This window comes from Triturus cristatus, chromosome 11 (assembly GCF_964204655.1).
Source record: "Triturus cristatus chromosome 11, aTriCri1.1, whole genome shotgun sequence".
NCBI classification, from domain to species: domain Eukaryota; kingdom Metazoa; phylum Chordata; class Amphibia; order Caudata; family Salamandridae; genus Triturus; species Triturus cristatus.
The window spans coordinates 662,090,207-662,112,381 of NC_140594.1; the positions used below are offsets into that span (position 1 = coordinate 662,090,207).

A 22,175-nucleotide genomic window follows, 5' to 3' on the forward strand; every position below is an offset into this window, starting at 1 on the left:
AAAATTTCTTCGAAGATTCGTCAACCGGCGCCAAAGTTATTGGGAAAACAAAAAACACTTTCGGAATAGAAACAAGGTCCTAACTATAACTACCTACTGGCAGTCGCCAGTAGGTAATATATCTATCTATCTATCTATCTATCTATCTATCTATCTATCTATCTATCTATATATATATATATATATATATACATACACACACACACACACACATATATATGTATGTATAGATATATACTTATTCTAATTCTCTCGCTTTGGATTGTTTGGCAGCAAAGGTGAGCCTGCACTGCTGATGTTTTACTCTATAGTATGATGTGATGATGTGTGCCTAAGTGTAGTGTCAGTCAGTATGCCAATAGTGGGAGGGGAGAGATTATTTACCACTTCCCATCTCCATGTACCAGTTTCCAGTTAACATAGTCTCGTTGCCAATTTCTGACAAACCCTTGACCTCTGGTTCGTCATTTCACACTGGCTCCTGGGTGTTTACTCTCAGATATAGCACAGTTTGTTTATCAAGGCTGTTTTAATCAATGGCCCTTGTTCCCCACAATAGAGGTGTGGCCCAAGATCTCGTTGGAAAGTGGAAGCACAGGCATTGTGTTTTCAAGTAGGCTATGTTTATAATTCACTATATTATATTTTGATTTATTCTCATTTTCTGATTATATGTAAATAATGTTTACTAGGTCAGAGAAGCTGCAAAAATTTACCAGCAAGGTCTGTTCTGCAGCATTGGGTTTGGGTTTATTGTTAAAGTGCCCCTGGGTTAACTGACAGGGATTCCACCACTAGCCTGAACTGGCCATACAGGACACAGGCACATCACCAGTGGTTGATGAACAGTAGTTTCAATTCAGGCTTCCATGGGCTGAAGCGGCCTGTCTAGCAAGCACTCCTGAAACAACAGTTTATAATTTTTGATGTTACATCATTTATTGCTGTAAAGAAATAATGAACCAGGGTACAGTGACACAGTATTTTAATAATTTGTCTTTAAAACTGTATTGAACCCTTATGGATATTTTAATGATATATTTAGAAAATTGTACTAAAAATCGCATCATGTAACTCAATTTTCAAACAGATTTGTGAGGAGGAGACCAACAAACCCTGCTGGAGGGAACTGGTGGTGTTCCATTAATTAGTGATGGGTTAAATCGCTTTCCACGGCTGCTCTGGGCTCCCACTCCAGCCTTGGCCTAGCCCTTCCTTGTGAACCTGACGTGCTCCACAGCCCTTTCTCAGAGTTACTGTATAGGCTTGCGCGGAAACACATTTCGGCATCTGGTGCATCTCTCATACTTGGAAATTGTTACTTGTGTTGAGTGGCGGCTCCTCATGGGAGTGCTGCAGGGCGGGGGGCGGGGCGGGGCAGAGGAGGGGCAGGGTAGGGGGTAATAAACTCCGGCTTACGGCCGAACAGAGTTAAGTAAATAAATAAATAAAAACGAATTACATTGCGCTCGCTGCAACGCCGATCGGCGATGCAGCGTGCAATTTAATTCATTTTATTTATTTATTTAACTCCATTCGGCCGTAAGCTGGAGTTTACTACCCCCCAGCCTGCCCCGCTCCACAGCACTCCCACGAGGAGCCGCCGCTGTCAGGGTCCTCAAGGCAGGGGCGTAACACCGGCCCCCGCAGCCCCCGCAGTGCTGGGGGCCCCCAAGTTCCAGGGGGCCCCCTCAGCACTGCACTTCGGCCGGGGAGCTCCTGATAGAGTCCGGAGGGGGCCCCTCCATGTACCTTGCAGGGGGGCCCCCTCAATTATCGTTACGCCACTGCCTCAAGGTGGGTAGCAGAGGGGGGTGTTAAGCCCCAGGTCGCAGGCTTTGCGGGGTCCTGCCCTTCCTTAGCAACATTTATTTAGACTTAACATTTTAGAGAGTTTGAATTGCAAGCAGGCCTGGTGACTTCCTTAACTGTTTAAGTGCAGTGAATGAACCGTTCACATCCCCCGGACTTCACAGTGTGGTGGATGTAAACGGTTCATCCTCCACAATCGGAAGCAAGATCCTTCTGGCATAGAAACCAGAAGAATTTTGTGTTTTTTAAATAATTTCAGAAGCGAGAGAAGAGCTTCCTTTGCATCCTGCATTATTTTTTTTACATAATCTGGCAATCAGCACATGGATTGTCCCAGTGAGAAACTAAAATCAGTCAGCCCCATTGGCCTGGACTGCTTTCACTTTCATTGGTCCTTGGGGAGTCGGTGGGCATAGACCAGTGCAGGAGAAGTACTGTTTTCTTACTAGTTATACCACTCCCTATTAGAACATGGGAATGTTGAGCGCTCCATTGAAGACAATGGAGTGCTCTGGGCTTCTAATGGCCGGTAGAAGCCCAGGGCACCCTCAAATATGGTTTCAAATGCTACAGTCCCCAAATTATAGAAATCTTTTGATGCTCATTGCTTTGTATGTCCTCGTCAATGCATACTTGCTGAAGTTGACCATCCATCTGGTTTCCCATCGCCTAGCAACTGAACTACTTTAAATAGGTTATAGGCTGAAGTGCCGAAAGACTGGGGTCATTTCCTGAATTTTAGGTAGCCCCACTTAAACCTTCAGGCAATCTTATTTCAGAGGCGGCTCATCCGTACATCCGTAGTGGCAAATGAGTGTTGGCTGTCACTTAAGAGCCAAACAGTTAAACTATTTATAAAATATGCATCCGGCTTAGAGTAGAGCAGGCAGGGGAGGAGGCGTGGTCCTCCTCTCGTAAGGTAGCTGTGGATCAAAGGGCTGCCCCAAATTAAAGTGTGCATGTCAGGCTGGACAAATCCTTGGGTGAGTCTAATCTGACATGCGCACATTAAAGGCCTCTGATACCACACTATTAGAGGGCCTAGCCGCAGAGACGGGAAGAGCATAACACCCTTTTCCCATGTTAAAAGTGACGCAAAAGTGGCGCAAGGGGCTTGTAAATTGGCCCTATGAATTTTAAAGAGCAGCGTTTAGGATTGGCTGGGCTGCGCTGGGCCGAGCTGGGCCGACGCTGGCAATCTCCATAGAGCAATGGAATCCAGCAGCAGAGCACAGAATCACAGGAGCAGCAGAGCACAGAATCACAGGAGCAGCAGAGCAGAAAATCGGAGCACCAGAGCACAGAATCACAGGAGCAGCAGAGCACAGAATCACAGGAGCAGCAGAGCACAGAATCACAGGAGCAGCAGAGCACAAAATCGGAGCACCAGAGCACAGAATCACAGGAGCAGCAGAGCAAAGAATCACAGGAGCAGCAGAGCACAGAATCACAGGAGCAGCAGAGCACAGAATCACAGGAGCAGCAGAGCACAGAATCACAGGAGCAACAGAGCACAGAATCACAGGAGCAGCAGAGCACAGAATCACAGGAGCAGCAGAGCACAGAATCACAGGAGCAGCAGAGCACAGAATCACAGGAGCAGCAGAGCACAAAATCGGAGCACCAGAGCACAGAATCACAGGAGCAGCAGAGCAGAGCACAGAATCACAGGAGCAACAGAGCACAGAATAACAGGAGCAGCAGAGCACAGAATCACAGGAGCAGCAGAGCACAGAATCGGAGCACCAGAGCACACAATCACAGGAGCAGCAGAGCAAAGAATCACAGGAGCAGCAGAGCATAGACTCACAGGAGCAGCAGAGCACAGAATCACAGGAGCAGCAGAGCACAACATCGGAGCACCAGAGCACAGAATCACAGGAGCAGCAGAGCACAGAATCACAGGAGCAACAGAGCACAGAATCACAGGCGCAGCAGAGCACACAATCACAGGAGCAGCAGAGCACAGAATCGGAGCACCAGAGCACAGAATCACAGGAGCAGCAGAGCAGAGCACAGAATCACAGGAGCAGCAGAGCACAGAATCACAGGAGCAGCAGAGCACAGAATCGGAGCACCAGAGCACAGAATCACAGGAGCAGCAGAGCACAGAATCACAGGAACAGCAGGGCACAGCACAGAATCACAGGAGCAGCAGAGCACAGAATCACAGGAGCAGCAGGTTACAGAATCACAGGAGGAGCAGAGCAGAGCACAGAATCACAGGAGCAGCAGAGCACAGAATCACAGGAGCAGCAGAGCACAGAATAACAGGAGCAGCAGAGCACAGAATCACAGGAGCAACAGAGCACAGACTAACAGGAGCAGCAGAGCACAGAATCACAGGAGCAGCAGAGCACAGAATCACAGGAGCAGCAGAGCACAGCACAGAATAACAGGAGCAGCAGAGCACAGAATCACAGGAGCAGCAGAGCACAGAATCACAGGAGCAGCAGAGCACAGAATCACAGGAGCAGCAGAGCACAAAATCGGAGCACCAGAGCACAGAATCACAGGAGCAGCAGAGCACAGAATCACAGGAGCAGCAGAGCACAGAATCACAGGAGCAGCAGAGCACAAAATCGGAGCACCAGAGCACACAATCACAGGAGCAGCAGAGCAAAGAATCACAGGAGCAGCAGAGCACAGAATCACAGGAGCAGCAGAGCACAGAATCACAGGAGCAGCAGAGCAGAGCACAGAATCACAGGAGCAACAGAGCACAGAATCACAGGAGCAGCAGAGCACAGAATCACAGGAGCAGCACAGCACAGAATCATAGGAGCAGCAGAGCAGAGCACAGAATCACAGGAGCAGCAGAGCACAGAATCACAGGAGCAGCAGAGCACAGAATCACAGGAGCAGCAGAGCACAAAATCGGAGCACCAGAGCACAGAATCACAGGAGCAGCAGAGCAGAGCACAGAATCACAGGAGCAACAGAGCACAGAATAACAGGAGCAGCAGAGCACAGAATCACAGGAGCAGCAGAGCACAGAATCGGAGCACCAGAGCACAGAATCACAGGAGCAGCAGAGCAGAGCACAGAATCACAGGAGCAGCAGAGCACAGACTCACAGGAGCAGCAGAGCACAGAATCACAGGAGCAGCAGAGCACAACATCGGAGCACCAGAGCACAGAATCACAGGAGCAGCAGAGCACAGAATCACAGGAGCAGCAGAGCACAGAATCACAGGCGCAGCAGAGCACACAATCACAGGAGCAGCAGAGCACAGAATCGGAGCACCAGAGCACAGAATCACAGGAGCAGCAGAGCAGAGCACAGAATCACAGGAGCAGCAGAGCACAGAATCACAGGAGCAGCAGAGCACAGAATCGGAGCACCAGAGCACAGAATCACAGGAGCAGCAGAGCAGAGCACAGAATCACAGGAACAGCAGGGCACAGCACAGAATCACAGGAGCAGCAGAGCACAGAATCACAGGAGCAGCAGGTCACAGAATCACAGGAGCAGCAGAGCAGAGCAGAGCACAGAATCACAGGAGCAGCAGAGCACAGAATCACAGGAGCAGCAGAGCACAGAATAACAGGAGCAGCAGAGCAGAGCACAGAATCACAGGAGCAACAGAGCACAGACTAACAGGAGCAGCAGAGCACAGAATCACAGGAGCAGCAGAGCACATAATCACAGGAGCAGCAGAGCACAGCACAGAAGCACAGGAGCAGCAGAGCACAGAATCACAGTAGCAGCAGAGCACAGAATCACAGGAGCAGCAGAGCACAGCACAGAATCACAGGAGCAGCAGAGCAGAGCACAGAATCACAGGAGCAGCAGAGCACAGAATCACAGGAGCAGCAGAGCACAGAATCACAGGAGCAGCAGAGCACAAACTAACAGGAGCCGCAGAGCACAGAATCACAGGAGCAGCAGAGCAGAGCACAGAATCACAGGAGCAACAGAGCACAGACTAACAGGAGCAGCAGAGCACAGAATCACAGGAGCAGCAGAGCACAGAATCACAGGAGCAGCAGAGCACAGCACAGAATCACAGGAGCAGCAGAGCACAGAATCACAGGAGCAGCAGAGCACAGAATCACAGGAGCAGCAGAGCACAGCACAGAATCACAGGAGCAGCAGAGCACAGAATCCCAGGAGCAGCAGAGCACAGAATCACAGGAGCAGCAGAGCACAGAATCACAGGAGCAGCAGAGCACAAACTAACAGGGGCCGCAGAGCACAGAATCACAGGAGCAGCAGAGCAGAGCACAGAATCACAGGAGCAACAGAGCACAGACTAACAGGAGCAGCAGAGCACAGAATCACAGGAGCAGCAGAGCACAGAATCACAGGAGCAGCAGAGCACAGCACAGAATCACAGGAGCAGCAGAGCACAGAATCACAGGAGCAGCAGAGCACAGAATCACAGGAGCAGCAGAGCACAGCACAGAATCACAGGAGCAGCAGAGCACAGAATCACAGGAGCAGCAGAGCACAGAATCACAGGAGCAGCAGAGCACAGAATCACAGGAGCAGCAGAGCACAAACTAACAGGAGCCGCAGAGCACAGAATCACAGGAGCAGCAGAGCAGAGCACAGAATCACAGGAGCAACAGAGCACAGACTAACAGGAGCAGCAGAGCACAGAATTACAGGAGCAGCAGAGCACAGAATCACAGGAGCAGCAGAGCACAGCACAGAATCACAGGAGCAGCAGAGCACAGAATCACAGGAGCAGCAGAGCACAGAATCACAGGAGCAGCAGAGCAGAGCACAGAATCACAGGAGCAGCAGAGCACAGAATCACAGGAGCAGCAGGTCACAGAATCACAGGAGCAGCAGAGCACAGACTAACAGGAGCCGCAGAGCACAGAATCACAGAAGCAGCAGAGCAGCTGTGATTCGAATCGGAATTGAAAGGTAGGTCACATTAACACACAATGCTGGGTTTATTTATGCTTACCCTTTGTGTCACTCCAAGAATGAACGAAATGCAAAGAGGAGATAATAGTTTGCATTCCGTTCATTCTTGGAGAGACACAAAAGGAACATGCAGCTCACCACTTTTAGATGGCACCAGCTGCCAGTGTTTTTTTATATTAAGAAAAGCACACCAATATACAAAATATTGCCTCTCTTAGCCCAAGATGACAGTGGTTCCAGAACGTTATGCTTATGATTGCCCTGAGATATCACATCCATGAACTGTGTCCTTTGCTTGCCCATTTCTAAAAAAGAGAGTCAAGAAGAGACACACAACTATCCTTTATGGCCTTCAGGGGCTTAAGCTCATGATCCATCTTGACAGAGTTCTAGCCAAACAATGTTGTGATAAAACATGTGCCCATGATATCTTTGTTAATCTTCAGTTAACATAACGAACCCAGCTGCAACTCGTCTTGGGATTTATCATCAATTAACAAAAGGTAAATAAAATTCTATGAATATTTGGGGAATTAGACTGGAACACCGATCTTCAAATGACGATTGTGATTTTGGAATTGTTATCCAAGATGCTGATCCACGCCAACAAAGTCCTCCATGATCAAGGACCAGCAGACCTCAGCCCACCAATGAGCTTCTACCAACGCTCCAGACACCTGCGCTCCGCCTCCTCCTCCTCCCTCGCTCACCACCCCCCACATCCACCGAAGCAACAGCGGAGGATGCTCCTTCTCCAACCTCATCGCCAAGCCCTGGGACGGCTCCCACTTCATCTCCGGAGCTCACCCTCTCTCTGAGGCCAGGAAGGGACTGAAGACCTGGCTCTTCAAGTGATCCACCTGCAGCAGCAGCCCTCAGCACCTGGATACCCTCGCGGGGATCAGCCACGCTCCCCAAATTCAGTTTGATTTGATCTAATTTGAGTGACTATTCAGATTCACAATAACAAAAAGCAAGCATTGGCAAAGCCAATAGTCTAGTTTTAATATGCTAAACCATGCAGCATTAGTATATTACAACAAGACACACCGAATGGAGCTAACAGGAGCAGTCAGCGATGGTTACAGTTGTAGTCCTTCATGTGCAAGCATTGGGGTGGAGGTGGAGGGATACAGTCAAGCAGCCAATAACATGAATTAAGAGATGTATACTCTACAGGGCTGAGCCATGACGTGATTGACGAACTTTCAAGCCACCAGCTGAAATAGGCTGGTCAAAGGAAGGCAATGGTTGAAAAGGGCGGTCTCGAAGCCCCCTCTATGAATACCTAAGAAGGGCACAATGGTTGGATTGCATTCTTGCCAAGCCCTGCATCTGAACTTCCTCTCCCACACTGATAACTGAAAGGATTTTCAAGTTTTATGAGTTCTTTCGCATGATACCCGGGTACCCCATTGTTTGAAATGTATTGGAAAAGTCGGTCCAAAGATGCTGATAGCGCAGCAGTTATACAGTGAACTGATGTAATGGGTGTCATTTTTTTCCAAGTGACATCACAGGACAGCAGCGCAGGAGGATCCCATTATTCTCTCAGGTGAGAGGCAGAAATAAGGGGCAATGCTTGGGGCGACCTTTATTCTTTGCCGTGAGGCTGTGATGTGGGACAGGTAATGACTGGTGGTCTTCATTCTATGTAAGATACAGTGGAAAAGACTGATAACAATGTAGCTCTTCTCTCTTCTCTCTATTCTGCACTATCAGGGATGCTTTTTCAATCTATGCAGTGATGCAGTCATATGGGACTGCAATGCCCGGCAAGTTCTTCAACCTATGCAGCAAGCTAACACAGCAATGCCCGGGCTGTCCTTCATGCTATGCAGCCAGCTAACACATCAATATCCAGAAAGTTCTTCAACCTATGCAGCCAGCTAACACAGCAGTGCCCGGGCTGTTCTTCAACCAATGCAGCCAGCTAACACAGCAATGTCCAGGCTGTTCTTTAACCTATGCAGCCAGCTAACACAGCAATGTCCAGGCTGTTCTTTAACCTATGCAGCCAGCTAACACAGCAATGTCCGGACTGTTCTTTAACCTATGCAGCCAGCTAACACAGCAATGGCCGAGCTGTTTTTCAACCTATGCAGCCAGCTAACACAGCAATATTTGCCAAGTTCTTCAACCTATGCAGCCAGCTAACACAGCAATGCCCGGGCTGTCCTTCATGCTATGCAGCCAGCTAACACATCAATATCCAGAAAGTTCTTCAACCTATGCAGCCAGCTAACACAGCAGTGCCCGGGCTGTTCTTCAACCAATGCAGCCAGCTAACACAGTAATGTCCAGGCTGTTCTTTAACCTATGCAGCCAGCTAACACAGCAATGTCCGGACTGTTCTTTAACCTATGCAGCCAGCTAACACAGCAATGGCCGAGCTGTTTTTCAACCTATGCAGCCAGCTAACACAGCAATATTTGCCAAGTTCTTCAACCTATGCAGCCAGCTAACACAGCAATGCCCGGGCTGTCCTTCATGCTATGCAGCCAGCTAACACATCAATATCCAGAAAGTTCTTCAACCTATGCAGCCAGCTAACACAGCAGTGCCTGGGCTGTTCTTCAACCAATGCAGCCAGCTAATACAGCAATGTCCAGGCTGTTCTTTAACCTATGCAGCCAGCTAACACAGCAATGTCCGGACTGTTCTTTAACCTATGCAGCCAGCTAACACAGCAATGGCCGAGCTGTTTTTCAACCTATGCAGCCAGCTAACACAGCAATATTTGGCAAGTTCTTCAACCTATGCAGCCAGCTAACACAGCAATGCCCGGGCTGTTTTTCAACCTATGCAGCCAGCTAACACAGCAATGCACGGGCTGTTCTTCAACCTATGCAGCCAGAAAACAGAGAAATGCCCGGGCTGTTCTTCAACCTATGCAGCCAGCTAACACAGCAATGCCCGGGCTGTTCTTCAACCTGTGCAGCCAGCTAACACAGCAATGTCCGCGCTGTTCTTCAACCTGTGCAGCCAGAAAACAGAGAAATGCCCGGGCTGTTCTTCAACCTATGCAGCCAGCTAACACAGCAATGCCCGGGCTGTTCTTCAACCTGTGCAGCGAGCTCGCACAGCAATGTCTGGGCTGTTCTTCAACCTATGCAGCCAGCTAACACAGCAATGCCCGCTGTTCTTCAACCTATGCAGCCAGCTAACAAAGCAATGCTGGGCTGTGCTTTAACCTATGCAGCCAGCTAATAAAGCAATGCTGGGCTGTTCTTTAACCTATGCAGCCAGCTGACACAACCATGCCCGGGCTGTTCTTTAACCTATGCATCCAGCTAACACAGCAATGCCCAGGCTGTTCTTCAACCTATGCAGTGAAGCAGACAGATGAGACAACAATGCAGTGGGTGCTCTTCAAACTATACAGTGATACATTCGGATAAGGCAGTGATGCCTTGGACGATCTTCCACGGATACAGTGATGCAGTCGGATAGCACAGCAGTACTATAAGTGTTCGTCGGCGTCTGCAGCAATACAGCCAGAAAAGGTAGTAGAGCCCGTGGGCGCTTTTCAACCTATGCAACAATGTATTCAAGTAAGACAGCAATGCCAAGCAGCGTCAGGGGCATTCTGTAACCTACTCATGGATGCAGTCAGATAAGATTGCCAATCCAGAGGCATTTATCAAACCATGGAGTGATGTAGTCAGAAAATATAGCAAAGCCTGGGTGGTTCTTCCACATATGATGTGATGCAGTCAGATAACACAGCAATACCATGGGTGTTCTTCAACTTATGCAGCAGTAGAGCAAGATAAGATAGCAATGCCCTTGGGTGCCCTAAAGACTATGCAGCAATGCAGCTATGCAGTCAGGTAAAACGATGAAAGCAGACATGTTCTTCAACCTATGCAGCAAATCAGTTGGGTTAGACAGCAATGTCGAGGGCATGTTTTTAACCCAAGAAGTGATGCAGTCAAATAGGATAGCAAATCCCGGGGACATTCTTCAACCTAGTCAGTGATGTAGTCAGAGGAGTTATCAACTCCTAGGGAGTTTTTCCATCTATGCAGTGACGCAGTCAGATAAGATAGCAATACCTGTGGACACATTTAACCCTATGCAGTAATGCAGTCAGGTAAAATAATAAAGCCAGGTGTGTTCTTCAGCCCATGTAGTAATGCAGTCAGGTGAGACATCAATGTTGGGTCATTTTTTAACCTGCTCACTGATGCAGTCAGAAATTCTAGCATACCTTTGGGTCAGGGGAGGAGTGGTTTTCCTGCCCACTCCCGAGTGAGCAAAGACTGTTTGGTCGGCCCCCTGGGGCCGCCCAAAGCAGTCATGCCCATTCTGCCCGTCTCCATGTAGGCTGTATTGCAGCTGGCATGGAGAAGATGGCCTCCCCATAAGCCGCTGACTGGGCAGCGCCCCGACCAATTACAATGCTGCTTGCAGTGTTGTGATTGGCTTAGGGGAGGGAGCCTGGCTGCCTGCTTCCTGTTCCTTGGAGCAGGAGAGCAGGAGCATGGAAGATGTGGGACCCGGCTGGCGGCGAGGTAAGTTAATGTTTTTTTTAAAAACTAAATTAACCTCCCTCTCTGCAACCTCCCCTCCTAGCGCTACCCCCTGCCCCCCCTCCCAAGTAACCATGCTAACGGCGACTGTCAGATAGGACAGCAATGCTGTGGATGCAGTTTCACCTATGCAGTGACCAGTGAGATAGGACAGCAACGCCTTAAGTGTTCTTTTCTCTATGCAGTGAGCAGTGGGATAGAACCCAGTGGTGATCAGTGAGATAGGACAGCAATGTGATGCTTGGAGTGTTATTTAATCTATTCAGTGATCAGTGAGATAGGACAGCGGTGATCAGTGAGATATGACAGCAATGCTGTGGATGCAGTTTCACCTATGCAGTGACCAGTGAGATAGGACAGCAACGCCTTAAGTGTTCTTTTCTCTATGCAGTGAACAGTGGGATAGAACCCAGTGGTGATCAGTGAGATAGGACAGCAATGTGATGCTTGGAGTGTTATTTAATCTATTCAGTGATCAGTGAGATAGGACAGCGGTGATCAGTGAGATATGACAGCAATGCTTGCGGTGCTTTAACTTATTCAATGGTCAGTGAGATAAGACAGAAATGCTTTGAGTGTTTTTTTAACCCATTCAGTGAATAGAACAGCAATATTTGAAGTGTTGTTTAACCCATGAAGTGGTTAGTGAGCTAGGACAGCAATGCTTCTGGTGCTGTTTAACCTATGCAGTGACCAGAGAGATAGGACTGCGGCGATCAGTGAGATAGGACAGCAATACTTGGGGTGCTGTTTAACCTATGCAGTGACCAGTGAGATAGAGCAGTGGCGATCAGTGAGATAGGACGCGGTGATCAGCGAGGTAGGACAGCAATGCTTGGGGTGCTGTTTATCCTATGCAGTGACCAGTGGATCAGTGAGACAGTATAGCGATGCTTGGAGTGATCAGTGAGATAGGACAGCAGCGCCTGAAGTGTTCTTTGCTCTGTGCAGTGATGTAAAAGGACAGCATTGCCTTTCATGCTCAATGAATGCAGTGAGAGCGAAGGGCAGCACTGCTTGGTGGGGTCCTGCATTCCATGCAGTGAGGCAGCCATGTTTGCTGTTGACACAGCGCAGTGTGATAAAACAGTGATTCCGGGGTGTTCTTCCTTCGGTGTCAGGAAGCAGTGAGGAGGCTTTTTATATTAGTCTAAAGGTCAGATAGGAGTAATTTTGAACGTCCGACCGGCACAGCACCTGTGTCCTCATGACGCGCTCGGATATATATGGAACAACTCCTTCCATAAGAACCTATTTTTAATCGGAAGTGTCTGGGGTGCGCCGGCCCTGGAAATGCCACTGTTTAATAGTGGTGCAAGCTTTTTTATTACAAAGTTTCACTCCCATACAATCAGGGCCGGCTTTAGTGCTGGTGGCGCCCTGTACGACAATGTTTGTTGGCGCCCCCCCAATGACCACCTCCACCATGGATTCACTCACTAGCACCCTTTAACAGTGACCAAGTCTCCATAACCACACTCTCTCAGATGCATTGAATTAGTTATATAGCGCCACTCATACCAGTGTAGGGTGTCCGAGCACTTTGCATCACACACACATTACACAGAGCCAATCAATCATACGTGTGTAAATCAGTGTATAGGAAATGTTACATAAGCCAAAGGACTAAAAGTGTAGGAGTCACATGTCATCAATACTGGTAGGCAGTATAGTTTAAGAGTGCTTGGTGTGGAGAAGCACAAACTCAGAGTCGAAAAAGAAACAGCATAGTTGGGAGTTTTCTTTAATAATAAGAATCGATTTCTAGCCAAATTAACCCTTTTTATAATATTAATCAATGTTCTAATAATGTATACTTTGCAGTGTGTATGCAGTTCTAGGATGAAAGTTAATAGCTCACTATTCTATATTAGGACTTAAAGTTATAAATTGCAAGTAACAAAAGGATGCCTCTTTTGAAAGCAGTAACCTGGTGACCTATTTACATTATATGCACTCTGTAATCTACTTGGTACACGTTCTTTGCAGCAGGCATGTTAACCCTCTGCACTAACTTCACCCAAGTCAAAATCTCAACTATACAAAACACTGAGCTCTCACCAGGAAGATAATTAATCACACGAGTTATCTTGACATTTTTGTGAGGCCTGTTAATTGCCGGAGGAAAGAAACGCTGCAGCAGGTGCTTCAAAAGCATAATAAACTTTCAAACACGGCGCCCCCAGGAAGCCAGCACCCGGTGCGGTGGCACCGGTCGCACTGCCCTAAAGCCGGCCCTGCATACAATGAATAGTTCTGTGCATTTATATATAACTGTTTCTAAAAACGGTGATTGTAATCATGTTGCGGTGTATCTGGTTCCAGCGCGTCCAGTGTTTGTTCCAGTCCGTGGTAACTGGGCTTGATGGGTTTGAAAATGAAACTCTGATGCATCTGTAGTCCAGAGTTCATCATAAACCTGAACTGCAGCACCGAGTGTTATCACCCATCTAGAATGCAATAAGGCAATGATTTACAGGGTGTTTGTCTTACAGATGACTGCATTACTGCGGTTATGCTTCGAAGGTGCCTTGTATTCTAAATCAGAGCCACTGAAGAATGCGCTCTGCGACTGGGGTCAGTTCCGTCTGATCATGGCTTTAGCCGCATAATACACCACAGGCTGCATAATCAGCCGCCCTTCTAAATACAACGACGTGTGTAAATCAAAAGATCCAAACGTAACCAAGAGTGCTGCACAGGAAGTGTAACAGAGCTCCTTATACTGTGCCGAAGCTACCAAGTCACCGTTCACCAACTGTGAGCTGTGCTCCGGCGGTAAAGAGGTGAAATGTGTCCCGTGCTCTGTCTCCCAATGCTCTGGCTGAAGTGAGCTAGCGCTTTAAGCGGGATGAAAAAACTGGAGGGTCTCTCAAAGGGGCGTAGCCAATGTAATTTAGGGTGTGGCTTAAAAACACGTAGGCTAAAAATCTGTGCCTAGCATACTATGCCGCCTGACTTGTATTTTGCTGTTTCTGTCATTGCATCCAGATATATGATACAAGTAACATCGTACCTACAACAAGTTAGGACTATTGGCTTTGTCAATGGTTGTTAGTTGCATAAGATAAATAAGCAGCAACTATGGCTTGTATATAATATTGAAAAAGCTTCCACTTAAAGCCCTGGTGACACCACGGCAATGTTGCTGCTCCTGAGTTTCAAAAAGAGAAGTAAAATCCAGAGAGAAATTACTCTCTTTAAAAGATTTTCCTTCCCCTACAACGCTCACCTGGCATGACGTCATGCCGTAACTTCTCCACTAGTGAGAAGTGAGCAGTGTGAGCACGCGCACATCGTTGTGCCTGCTGTCACTGCAGTCCAGAAAAAAACGGACCGCCTGTGCCAGGGCACAAAACAGAGCCCGATAGAGACCCATCTCGGGGGCCCCTTCAAAAAAACTGCTGGCGCTCAGCACCGGTGAGACCCGGCCCACTTAAAGCCCTGGCTACAGTTACAATTGGCAGGCAGGGTGCTCTGTCACAAATGTGGTGGGCTGCTCTGTGTGATAGAGTGAGCTCTGCCCACCCTATTTAGAGTCAGGCAGGACACCATCTTTCCGACAGCAGGAGCTGCACTGGCTTTGTCGTTGGAAACCCTCTCGTGACAGCCCGGAGTTGGGGACCTCAGTGTAGGTACATCAGATGTCTGACATACTTTGTGCAGATAGTATGATTTACTTTTTTGCCGTTCGGTACCCAATGACAGAAAAATAGAAATAAATGACCCTCACATCCCAGAGACGTTTTAAGGAGTGGGCAAAGTGGGTGGCCGATGGCCTCAGCCTTTCAGGGGCCCCCTAATAGAGCAGCTCTGTTCGGCAGAGATTCTTTCCCTAATGACCTTGAGTAATTCTTAAACAGTTTGTTTTAAATACCAGGCATGAAAGAGCTTAAATTGAATCGTTAATTCAAAACTGTTCCTAATGTGGCCCCCAAAATATGCTCAGCCCCCCCAAATCCTTGAAATGTCCCTGTCACATCCAAGGAAGAAAACTCCGATGGTGCAAGGGGTTATTTACTTTTTTTTTTAAAACAGACTCTAAATTTGTGAGGCTTTTTGGGGGGGAAACAAAACCAATTGCGAGCCTGAAGCATGTCGGCAGTTCATCCAACTTTCAGTGTTTTCCGCGCCTCTGAAGGCACAGAGATCTCCACAGGGCATGTGGAGATCTCAAAGTATGGCTCATGGTAGTCCATCCAGAGTGCCAGAGGAAAGACCTCCACCCCTGACGCGTCTCTGAAGGCACAGAGATCTCCACAGGGCATGTGGAGATCTCAAAGTATGGCTCATGGTAGTCCATCCAGAGTGCCAGAGGAAAGACCTCCACCCCTGACGCGTCTCTGAAGGCACAGAGATCTCCACAGGGCATGTGGAGATCTCAAAGTATGGCTCATGGTAGTCCATCCAGAGTGCCAGAGGAAAGACCTCCACCCCTGACACGTCTCTGAAGGCACAGAGATCTCCACAGGGCATGTGGAGATCTCAAAGTATGGCTCATGGTAGTCCATCCAGAGTGCCAGAGGAAAGACCTCCACCCCTGACGCGTCTCTGAAGGCACAGAGATCTCCACAGGGCATGTGGAGATCTCAAAGTATGGCTCATGGTAGTCCATCCAGAGTGCCACAGGAAAGACCTCCACCCCTGACACGTCTCTGAAGGCACAGAGATCTCCACAGGGCATGTGGAGATCTCAAAGTATGGCTCATGGTAGTCCATCCAGAGTGCCAGAGGAAAGACCTCCACCCCTGACACGTCTCTGAAGGCACAGAGATCTCCACAGGGCATGTGGAGATCTCAAAGTATGGCTCATGGTAGTCCATCCAGAGTGCCAGAGGAAAGACCTCCACCCCTGACGCGTCTCTGAAGGCACAGAGATCTCCACAGGGCATGTGGAGATCTCAAAGTATGGCTCATGGTAGTCCATCCAGAGTGCCAGAGGAAAGACCTCCACCCCTGACGCGTCTCTGAAGGCACAGAGATCTCCACAGGGCATGTGGAGATCTCAAAGTATGGCTCATGGTAGTCCATCCAGAGTGCCAGAGGAAAGACCTCCACCCCTGACGGTCACCGACCGCCTCTAAAGCACAAACCAGCCCTAATTCTTGTGTTGCTAGCAGGACATAAAAAAAAATACATATTTCAACCTATCATAAGCAGTGTGGGAAGAATGAGTCAATATTTGTCACCTTTTACTATGTATGATCATTTATCTTTCCAGGAAGTTTTCTCAAACCAGTGGTTAATTCAGGAGAGTGCTGAGTCTAGAAGATAACCAATCCTTTCAATACTTCAAAGTTATATAAAGCCATATGGCTTTAAGTTTAGTGCACGTTTATTGTATAAGTAATGTACAGCCTTCTTTGCAGGGCCTGTTCGTTGTCTGTGACAGGAGGTGAGTGTGTGAAAAGTTTCAGCGCTCCTTCCATCATCTCCTTGGGTTAACATAATGTAGTTATCCATGCTGAATAATTCCCTACTGCATTGCTGCATAATGGCGGTGTTCTTGCATAAGGGAGGCAGCGCTAAATGATTCCTAATTGCCGCTTCAGGCTTGTGTGGCCATCAATCTGACATGTACCAATGACGATGTGACATGTAGCCTAATGCATACTGCGGAGAAGGCCCCTCCACATTCAATGAACGTTCATCTATGGCCATCTAGAAGAATGATTACAAAAATACACACAAAACAATCCGGTGTAGCAAAATGGCCACTTCTGTAGCGCCACCTGCAACTTGAAGCGTCTCTTGGCGCTGATAAGAACTTGAAGCCTCTGTGTCTGCCACTAAACTGAATGTGGCACTAGGTCTTCTGGAGAGGGCTGGAACTACGCCGAATAATTAAAATACTGATTTGTTGTGTCCCTGGCGGGCCTGGTTTCTAACATGAGCGCGTGCACCCTGGGGCAACAAAGTAAATGCATCAGTGTTGTCAAGCGGCAGGGCCGGCTTTAGGGCAGTGCGGCCGGGGCCACCGCACCGGTCCTGGCTTCCTGGGGGCGCCGTGTTTGAAAGTTTATTATGCTTTTGAAGCACCTGCTGCAGCGTTTCTTTCCCCCGGCAATTACCAGGCCTCACAAAAATGTCAAGATGACTCGTGTGATTAATTATCTTCCTGGAGAGAGCTCAGTGTTTTGTATAGTTGAGGTTTTGACTTGGGTGAAGTTAGTGCAGAGGGTTAATATGCCTGCTGCAAAGAACGTGTACCAAGTAGATTACAGAGTGCATATGATGTAAACAGATCAGCAGGTTACTGCTTTCAAAAGAGACATCCTTTTGTTACTTGCAATTTATAACTTAAAGTCCTAATATAGAATAGTGGGCTATTAACTTTCATCCTAGAACTGCATACACACTGCAAAGTATACATTATTAGAACATTGATTAATGTTACAAAAAGGGTTCAGTTGGCTAGAAATTGATTCTTATTATTAAAGAAAACTCCCAACTATGCTGTTTCTTTTTCGACTCTGAGTTTGTGCTTCTCCACACCAAGCACTCTTAAACTATACTGCCTACCAGTATTGATGACATGTGACTCCTACACTTTTAGTCCTTTGGCTTATGTAACATTTCCTATACACTGATTTACACACGTATTATTGATTGGCTCTGTGTAATGTGTGTGTGATGCAAAGTGCTCGGACACCCTACACTGGTATGAGTGGCGCTATATAACTAATTCAATGCATCTGAGAGAGTGTGGTTATGGAGACTTGGTCACTGTTAAAGGGTGCTAGTGAGTGAATCCATGGTGGAGGTGGTCATTGGGGCGCCAACAAACATTGTCGCACAGGGCGCCACCAACACTAAAGCCGGCCATGTCAAGCGGTGGGTATGAGAGAGGCGTTACATAAAACAAATTGCGTCCGTTGGGCTGCGCTGCGGAAGTCAGAGCTCCTGAAATTAGAGTCACGTGACAAACTATGCACAAAGGTGCACACAAAGGCGAACTGTATCATTGATTAGCAATAGCGCTGTACGCTCTGCGTTAAAATTACATGAATGCATTTTCTCTCAAGGACACTTGAAGCCGACAACCAGGGCTCTGTTCCACATGGAAACACAGATGTCTAAACATGCTATGGTTGACAGGATAACTGGAATCAAGTTATTCGGCAGTCACTGCATTTCCCCACAATTATGGATTTGCCACATAAGCCTTATTATATGTTGCATAATTTGCAAATGTTACCCCAAAAATTGTTTCTATCTCAAACAGATAAAAAGTTAGCATAAGCAGGCTGAAACGTGTTGCTGCATGGTGGAAGGCGATTAGCAAGAGTTGACTGGTCACCTTTCAGTTGCCCATTGCTGTATTTGAGTGCAAAATGTCATATATGAAGTGGAAACTTTGCTAAAACAGGTATTACTCTGTGAAAAACAGATCAAATATCGAAGTAATACTGCAACAAAAGTGCTGCAATATGTTCCATGTTGCCATCTCTTGTTATTTTGTATATAATAGCGCACTATTCACTGTGTTTTCCCCTTCTGTTCCCTTTCATTCACCCATATCTCTCTTTTCCAGGACTCAAGTCCTAAAAAAGGAAGGGGGGGGACTCACCTAGTTAGGCAGAATGGGTGTGACATCACAGTGCGTGACATCACCACACGTGACACCACAAGAAGTGACATCACCGCATGTGACATCACAGGAAGTGACATCACCGTGCATGACATCACATGGGGCATCACAGGAAGTTACATCACAACCTATGCCCTCACAGGAAGTGAAGTCTGATCTTAAGACCTCACATATGCTTAGCAGGTCTATCGTGAGTACATTTGAACGCATTACAATATTTAAAAATTCGATTTTGCATTAGGGTTGTGCCAAAATATTGACGCAAAATCAGGGCCTCAACATATACATTTTTTTTAAAACCCTGCCACAAGGATATTGGCAATAAGGAAAAACATGGCAGTAAATCTATTCTGCTTAGTTGATTGCGATGTCTGGGGTCAAGGCACCTGCTGCAGAGATCTTTGTGTGCCAGCCAAATGTCAGGGAATAATAATAATGGTAAGATAACTCTGGAGGATAATGTACTTGTTGGAGAGATCCGTGTTTTTCCTAGTCCTACTTTTAAATCAAAGTAGCATAGATGGGTTAATATGTCTCCTGCAAAGCACATTTTTTAACAAGCAGATGACAGATTTTTATTTTATGTTAATGGGTAAGCTTACTGCTTTTAAGACAGAGATAATTTTGTTACTTGCAGTTCATAAATTGTAATCCTTCTAATATAGCACAGCGAGGTATGAAGGGCATGTGACTCCTACACTGTGTTGATGTAAAACGTTCTGACTCCCTGCGATGGGTTGAGTAGGACTATAGCGCTCCAACAGAAAAAAAACAAAATAGTGGTGTTTCAATTGTTATTTGTGTAAACAGTGGGACAACCAACACATCTGACAATTTTACAGTGTGTGCCTATCTCTTACATACAGGGACCGAACAAAACCAAAAGCATTTCTCTCTTAAGTACCTGTGAAGTGATATGATGTGAACCTTTGCTTCCCCTCCATTGCATCTAGGTGTGAGGCTCCCATTGCTTCCAGCCAGGAAACTCCAACAAAACGAGGCCCCTGAACTTCTTTCGTTCTGGGCGAAGCTGGAATCTGATAAGCTCCTTCCCTGCCTGCACGTTGCTGCTGAGAACAACTGCAGACAAAGTGCAGGCGCTGCTGAATGTGTCCCAGTGTCAGAAAATTACACTGTGGAGTTCAGCATATTTCTGTGAGAAGTAGGAAAAGAACATGGCACTCCACTAAAAACCTCCAGCTTTGTAGCAGGGTAGACAGCGTCTACCCTCTGAAAATAGTGGGTGGACGGCGTCTAACCGCGTGTACCCTAGGCTCGAGCCCTGCTCTTTTCCCACTCTTTTGCTCTCTCTCTCTTTCGACCTCTGCTTACGGCCTCTTGTGTCTGGAGATGAATCCCAAGAAGCTGGCGAGAGTGGCAGAGGTGCCAGCAACAGCCCCGCACTTTAAGCACTTGGCTCCAGTTCCCCCAGATACCCCCTAAAACCCTGATAACATTAATAGCCAACTGAACTTTATGTTGTGTCGTTATATAATGTAATATTATGTTATGTTATATATGTTACATTATATGCAAGGATCTTCAAGTGGCTCCCCACCGAAACAAGAAGGACAAGAAGGACGGTCACCAAGGCCCTCGTCAGCAGTAGACTGGACTACGGAAACGCACTCTACGCAGGAGCCCCGGCCAAACTCCTGAAACGGCTTCAACGCATCCAGAACGCCTCCGCACGCCTGATCCTCGACATCCCTCGCCGCAGCCACATCACACCCCACCTGAGAGACCTACACTGGCTCCCTGTCAACAAGAGGATAACCTTCAAACTCCTCACCCACGCGCACAAGGCACTCCACAACACCGGACCAACGTACCTCAACAGCCGACTCAGCCTCTACACCCCCACCCGCCAGCTCCGCTTCACAGACCTCGCCCTCGTCCCCCACATCTGAAGAATGACCGCCGGTGGTAGACCATTCTCCCACCTCGCCGCCAAGACATGGAACACCCTCCCCATCCGCCTACGGCAGACCGAAGGCCTTCTGACCTTCAGAAGACTTCTCAATACCTGGCTCTTCGAGCAGTAGCAGCTCCCCCCCCTCCCCCCCCCAGCGCCTTGAGACCCTCGCGGGTATGTAGTGCGCTTTACAAATGCCATGATTGATTGATGCAATGCCATCTTGTGAAAAATGGCATGCTAAGTTATATAATGTAATGCTATATCTGCTATGTAATCTATGGTATGCTGTGAGTAAAGTTGTCATGTTGTGATAATATTTTTTCAAAGCACATGCCACCATACACCTCCGACTTCCCCCCTTCCTCCCACCACACACACAGCTTTCTCTCTACAGTGCAGCGTGCCACCCAGACGCACGTTGTTAGGGGTCCGTTCTGAATCCTGCTGCTGGTGTGTGTTTTTTAATTCGTGTGCAGTCGTTTAACATAGTGGTGAGTGTTTAGAGGGCATGGTGGTGGGATACAAACCCCTGAAATAAACACCATTGGCTTTGAGCAGGACGGTTCTGTAACCTGCATACGTTACCATATATAACATGGACTCTGGGGTAATGCCAGTTCAGTGCCCTGCGTGCCAGAATCATGCGACTCTAATCGCCAAACACCTGGGAGGCACCCGTAGCCAGCGCCCCGGTGGCAGCAGTGACGAGGGCACTGAGCTGGCCCAGGAACCCTGCACCTCACGGGCATTGTGTGGTCTCCTCTGTGCCCATCCTTTTCCGAAGAGCCAAAGTCAAAATACAGCCTTTGATTGAAACGTGCGGCCAAGAAATCATCTTTTCCACTGGCCCGGGGTACAATAACAGTTCCTAATAAAGATCAGCTACATTTTACGTAGCACTTTGGGGTTTGTATGTAGACCCGAAGATATCAGGTCGCTTTGCATGAGTACTAGTTACGTGACAGATAGACACATTCATTTTGTTATTTGTTAAGCACGGGAAAGTTAAACGATTTGCCCAGAAGCGCAGGATGTTGAGCGTCCCTGCCGAGACTCAAACCCTGCTCCCCAGCTACGAGGTCAAGCGCCCTAGCCGTTAGACCACATCCTCTCCCCAATATCAGCGCCCGACTCAACGGTACTCATTTTATCAGCCTTCGTAGACTGAAAGCCGAGCTAAACATGTGTTATATCTGAAATGTGTCAACTTCGGGTTCAAGACTGAAATAGCAAGTACATGAACCGATTGAGCTATCTCACCAGTAGTAGTATTAATAATAGCACTATTAGTAATAGCAATGACCAGACTAGTATTACTGTTACCACTAATGGCACTCATACTAGTATAACGACTACTACTGCTCCTACCATTACCACCACCTCTGTGTCTAGTGCTGCTGCTACCAGCACTATTGGCAGTAGTCGCACCATCTTTAG

The 22,175-nt window shown here is 47.7% G+C and overlaps 1 protein-coding gene across 2 annotated transcripts in view; it reads right to left on the minus strand.

The window, feature by feature from the left end:
* SLCO2A1 (solute carrier organic anion transporter family member 2A1) overlaps window positions 1-22,175 on the minus strand; it is a 530,482-nt gene that overhangs the window by 507,444 nt on the left and 863 nt on the right. The gene's annotated exons all lie outside the window — the stretch shown is intronic.